This window comes from Dipodomys spectabilis, unplaced genomic scaffold (assembly GCF_019054845.1).
Source record: "Dipodomys spectabilis isolate Male_0828 unplaced genomic scaffold, ASM1905484v1 ptg000535l, whole genome shotgun sequence".
In the NCBI taxonomy this organism is placed as follows: Eukaryota; Metazoa; Chordata; class Mammalia; order Rodentia; family Heteromyidae; genus Dipodomys; species Dipodomys spectabilis.
In genome coordinates, this window is record NW_024871212.1 from 77989 (window position 1) to 84006 (window position 6018).

At 35.8% G+C, this 6018-nt stretch overlaps 1 non-coding gene across 1 annotated transcript; it reads left to right on the plus strand.

Moving 5' to 3' along the window:
* The first annotated feature begins 3252 nt into the window (after window positions 1–3252).
* Window positions 3253–3359, plus strand: LOC122099807. Its single transcript, XR_006146006.1, has one exon. It is a non-coding gene; the product is annotated as a U6 spliceosomal RNA (small nuclear RNA).
* Window positions 3360–6018: the final 2659 nt, after the last annotated feature.

A 6018-nucleotide genomic window follows, 5' to 3' on the forward strand; every position in this document is an offset into this window, starting at 1 on the left:
TATTTTGTATGGACACAAAGATGGATAGGCATTTTTGAAATTTAAGAAACTTAACCAAACCATTATGACTTAGGAGAAAAATTTTTGCAGCCTTCCACAACTTCAAAGAGGTGATACATACTTAACCTTTTGGCAATATCAAATGCAGCTTCTTCCAAGTTGTTCTTGACCTGGTTTGATATAATATTTCAATAGAAGCAGATCCAGCATACCTTTGTTATTTCTATTCCCAGCAGCAAGATGCAAGGTTGTCAAGACTTCTTTAGTTTGGGCATTGGTATCTGCATCATGATGCAGTAAGAAAGAAGCCACTCTGGTATTATTCCACATATAAGCACTATGTCTAAGTATCTACTGTAGGCTTCTGGATGAAGAGAGCTATACTCATCATCATCCCTAGTATTCATATGAGTGGCCCTTTTGGAAAGTAGTCTCTGCACTGTAGTAAGCCGATTATTTTCAACAGCCCAATGAAGAAATTTGCTTGGACACTTCTCTATTTTTTTCTAGCAAATGATACCATTCCTCACTTTTTCATCTAGTTCCTTGTCTTCATCAGAATTTCCTAACTAGAGACTTTGAGTACCAGTGGGAATGAGGTGTACATGTATTCCCCAATAGTTCACGTTGGTTGAAGTAGTCAGAAAAATCCAGTGAATTTTCTACTTCTGTTTTTTCACCATGATTTTTTTCTCTTTTTCCATTTTTACTATTTGAAATTATTCTAACTGGAGAATAGGGAATGGATAGAGAGCAGAAGAAATAAATCCAAAAACAATCTTCACAGAAGCAAATTCTCAGAGCTATTTCATGACTTTGCAAAGGATAAAGTGGCTGAAGTTAGTATAAATTTAGAAGTATGAAAATGGGAGGGGGGACCAAGATGGCAACAGGGCAGTAGGGAAACGTCACAGCTCTCCCCAACCAAAAAGAGAGTTAGAGTTCCTAAGCTTAACCTCCCCAAGAGACCGACAAAAACAAAAAGATGAACACCCAGAGAAATACAGGAGGTGGAAAATAACAAAAAAGAAAGAGAGAAAAAGAATTTCAGAACAGAGAAGCACGAAGACTCCACCTCCAGTGCTTACTGGTGGCAAGCAGCGCAGCAGGGGCTGCTGGAGTCCCAGAGAAAAAGGAGGCTGCCTGCAGATCACCCACGCAGAAGGACTTAAGAAAAGAAGAAACAAAGAACTTCCACTCCTCTGGTCGAACCACTATTAAATAACCCCATGCTGCTGACCACATGTATGGTGTATATGTGTACACCATTATATGTTACAGACCGTGATAGACAATTTGCTCCAGGAAAGCTACAATGAGTTTGTGACTTTAAATGAGCATCATCATCCCAAAATACTGTGAAAATTGGCAAATTTTGTAATCACTTAATTACAAAAAAAAAAAAAAAACCCAGAAAACTACAAGTGGAGCTATGGCTCAAGTGGTAGAGCATGAGCCTTGAGCTGAATTGCTCAGGGACAGTTGCCAGGCCTAGAGCTCAAGTCCCACGACTGACAAAAAAAAAGAGAGAGAGAGATCTTTCATGTGATGGATTCTAACATATTTATAAAATTATGTTTTTATTGCTTTGTATGTCCCTCCCCCATGGTATAACCCCTGTTTTCACTATATATGAAGTTGATGTATGTGGAGGAGAAGGGAAAAAACAAATCGTTAAAACAGAGATACGGGGAGGACCCATTTGAACAATGAGATGTACAAGTCTTTATGTCGAAAAAAGAACTTTAAAACTTTGGTTGGGGGGACGGTGGGGAGGATACGAAGGGATGGGAAGGGGAAACAAAGGTAATGTGCTCATTATCTTACCCATGTAATTGTTACTCCTCTGTGCAGTATTTTCACAATAAAAAGAAGTATGAAAATGACCAAAATGTAAAAAGATATTCATATATTTCATTATATAACCCAAACCAGAAAGCAAATGTTGTTTAGATGATTTCTTAAAACATAGTCTTTCAGAAGCTGGGAAGGGGGCTCAGTGGTAGAGTGTTTGCCTTGCATGCATGAGGTCCTGGGTTTGATTCCTCAGCACCATAGAAGAAGAAAAAGACAAAAGTGGTGCTGTGGCTCAAGTGGTAGCACCATCTTTGAGCTGAAAAGCTGAGGGACAGCACTCAGGCTCCAGAGTTCAAGCCCCACAAAAACAAAAACCAAACCAAAAAACTAAACAAAACACAGCTCTCACATTTGTAGCCTCAATTCTGTAAAGACACTGCTTCAGCCTAGGACTAAGATTTTAAGTGTATACATTTATCAACACTTCTGATTCAGATTTCTACTTGAGAAAATTTTAAATCAATATTTTGTTCTTAATTTTTCTCTTTGTACATTCACATGCATCAATAAAAAATGGTGTGGACATCCCAGTAACATTCTCAAAGTACCTCCTGATGATGAGTTATGAAAAGTTGTATTCTATTACAAAAAGGAAAACAATGCTACAAATAAAGAAAACCAATAATTAATTATTAATGTTTAATAAAATAAAAACCAAACACCAGTGTTTCCAGTTTTTGAAGTGTTCTACATATTAGATTTTCCTATTTACTCATATTCCTGTACATTTAAAACTGGCTAAGATTATGATTTCACAAGAGTTTTGTAGGCTACGGGTAGCCTTTAAAGTTACCCACTAAGGTTACTCTTTCTTTATGGCTCATCTCATCATTTGTATATGGCTTATATCATCATTTGTTTCTCACTAACATGTAAAAGAAGCCCTCAAGTTTTAACAGAAACTGTGTAGTTAAAATCTTAACTCTTCTATCTGTTTCTTTACACAGACTTTGTAACTTCTCATAGTAAAGTTTCTATAAACTCTGAAATGTACATACTTAGTAGGATATGTCTGCTACCATAAATCTTAAATACTTTATGGAAAAGTTTTATGACCTGCCAGACAGTCTTAATTTTGGCATATATAAGCAAATTCCCAAAATTAAACATATTTAAAACAATAAAATTTTTAACAAACCTTAGCACTTGCTACAGTGCTCATTATGACAGGTGCCATGTATAGAATAATTGAATTTCTACTCTTACACATCTCTTGAACAACAAATATCTGGAATTATTTTGTTTTTGACATATCTAACTTAACTTTATTCTTAAATGTGTGCTTACATAAGAAATATATGGTTCTAAAATTTCACGACAAGTCTTTTGAACTTATTTTTGTTGAATTTTCTAGTTTAGGAAAATCAATTCCACTTTATGTATAAAAAATGTTCTGTGCTCAGTTTGGCAACACATACACTAAAATTGAAAAAATACAGAGAGAATTAGCATGACCCCTACGCAAAGATGACATGCAAATTCATGAAGATTTCCACATTTTTACAACAACAGATGCTGGAGGGTATGTGGACAGAAGGGAACCCTACTCCATTCTTGGTGGGAGTGAAAACTTGTTCAAGCACCTGGAAAGAAGTATGGTGGTTCCTCAAAAGATTCTACATAGAGCTCCCCTATGACCCAGCAATCTCACTTTTGGGCATTCATCCAAATGATCAAACAAGACCATACTATAACTACCAGCACAGCTATGTGTATTGCAGCATTATTTACCATAGCTAAGATAGGGAACCAAACCCGATGCCCCTCAGAAAATGAATGAATCAAGAAATTTTGGTGTGTGTGTGTGTGTGTGTATATGTATTTTCCTCTCTATCTATCTATCTATCTTTCTATCTATCTATCTAACTACACATACATATATATGTATATATATTTGTATATATGTATATTTATATACATAAATATAAATATAGATTGGAATGTATATATATGTAAGGTATCCCTTACTTGCAATAAATAATATAAGCAGAAAACTGGGATAAGCAGAAAAGATCAAAAGCTATATGCATATTACTAAATAAGATGATGTTAAGCTAAATGAACCCCAAGATAAGGACAGAAGTGTTTTTTTTTTATTCTTTCTTACTGTTGTTTCTAACATATTTATAATGTACAATGTGATTTTTTTTGTTTTTCATTTGGTCCTCCCGCACAGTATAAGCCCTGTTTTCACTGGATTTGATGTTGGTGCACCTACATCCTGAAAATACACTTCTCTAATTTGGGGAAGGAAAGGGAAAAATCAAAATGCTTAAATAGAGATAAAAGTTGAGCCATTGTAACAATGAGATGCACAAGACAACATGTTGGGGGGTGTGGGGGTGTGGGGATGAGAAGTGTACTTGTGGAGGTGGAGGGGAAGGGATGGTGGGGGGAAAAACAAAGGAGGAGGTAACAATGCTTGATAAGAAATGCACTCATGACTTTGCTCATGTAACTTTAACCCCTCTGTACAGTACTTTTACAATAAAAAACATTAGAAAATGTTCTGAGATGGAAGAGTTTATTTTATTTTACCCATATAATATTGTTAACAAAGAAATTAATGGGGGAGAGGATTGGGTGGGGGGCCGGGGGGAGGCTGGGAAGGGATGGGAAGGGGAAACAAAGGAGGAGGCTACAATACTTGATAAGAAATGTGCTCATTATCTTGCCCATGTAATTGTAACCCCTCTGTACAGTATTTTCACAATTAAACACACACACACACACACACACACACACACACACACACAAAAAGAAATTAATGGAAAAGACTGACACAAAGATATTTTGAGTAAGTGTGTGAGTGTGTGTGTGTGTGTGTGTGTGTGTGTGTGTGTGTGTGTGTGTGTGCATGCCTGCATGTTGGTGTGCTCAGAGTTTTAACTCAGGGCTTCATGGTCTCGCTAAGCCTTTTCTCTCTACATTGGTGAGCTACTATATGAGCTACATCTCCATTCCTGGAGCTTTGCTAGTTTATTTAAATTTTGGAAAAATAATCTTAGGAATTTTTTGGCCTGATTGGCTTCCAACTCTTATCCATAATTCTCAGGGTCCTGAGTAGATATGCAGAGTAAACAGGATTACACGTGTGACCAACCATCACAATGCTTTCAGAATAATTTTAAAAGCAGAAAAAAATTTACTTCACGGGGGGACTGTTTTATCATTTCCTACTTTTAAAGCATTTTGGAGTGATTATATGTGAATTTATTTCATGTTGAGATTCTTAAGAGAGTAAGTGATAGTATTTAAAAGTTTTAGTACTTTTTTAAAAGAATACTGGAACTGTGGGACAGAAGAAATTTGCCTCTCTTTGGACCTCAATTTATAAGCTCAGCTCTGTGCACGATAACCCAATGTCACCAACACAATCTGTGTTGAAGACAAAATGTGACAGAAAACAATTACCATGGGCAATAATTGCTATGCTATTATTTATTGGACAATATGAATATTGAATTGAGAGTGTAAGAGAATGGAGATATTTCAACTACCGTTTTTGTATTGCTGAAAGGCTTTTGGAAACTTTGACTCATTTCCTTCCTCACTGTGTGTCTTTGGGCCATGCACTTAGTGACTTTAATTACAATTTTTCTCAACTCTAAAATGGTAATAACATTAGCATCATAGCAAATATTTTCTTAAGAACTAAGGGACATAAAACTTGTGAAATACTTAACATAAATTACTAATGAACTTTGAGTTTAGCCAGCAGTTTTTTTTAATACTAAACAGAATGTGTTATGTATTACAGAAATCAATACATGTAGTGAGCCACCAGAAGTAACGTTATCTATTGACTATGCTGTGCTTCCAAGGAAGCCAGGTGGATAACTTCTCATGCTGTAAATCAAACTGCTTATCTTATGTCTTGATAGTGCTAAACTATCAGGGTCAGAATAATGAAGGAATTGTAGACTGAGCTAAGGTCCATATGAAAATGTTCAAAATTGATAAAGCCTAAAAGTAACTAAGCAGTATATTGTGTTTTTCATTATTTAAGTTAAATTGCAAAGAAAGGGAAGACCTAGAAGAATGAATTCTCTTTTTGATAACCTATCATAGTTCCTTAGCAGGATGAACTCTTTCCTCATTCTTGTAGAGGCATCATCAGATGAGAGGAACTCTATTTTTTTGGTTGCGTCTTTCCATTTA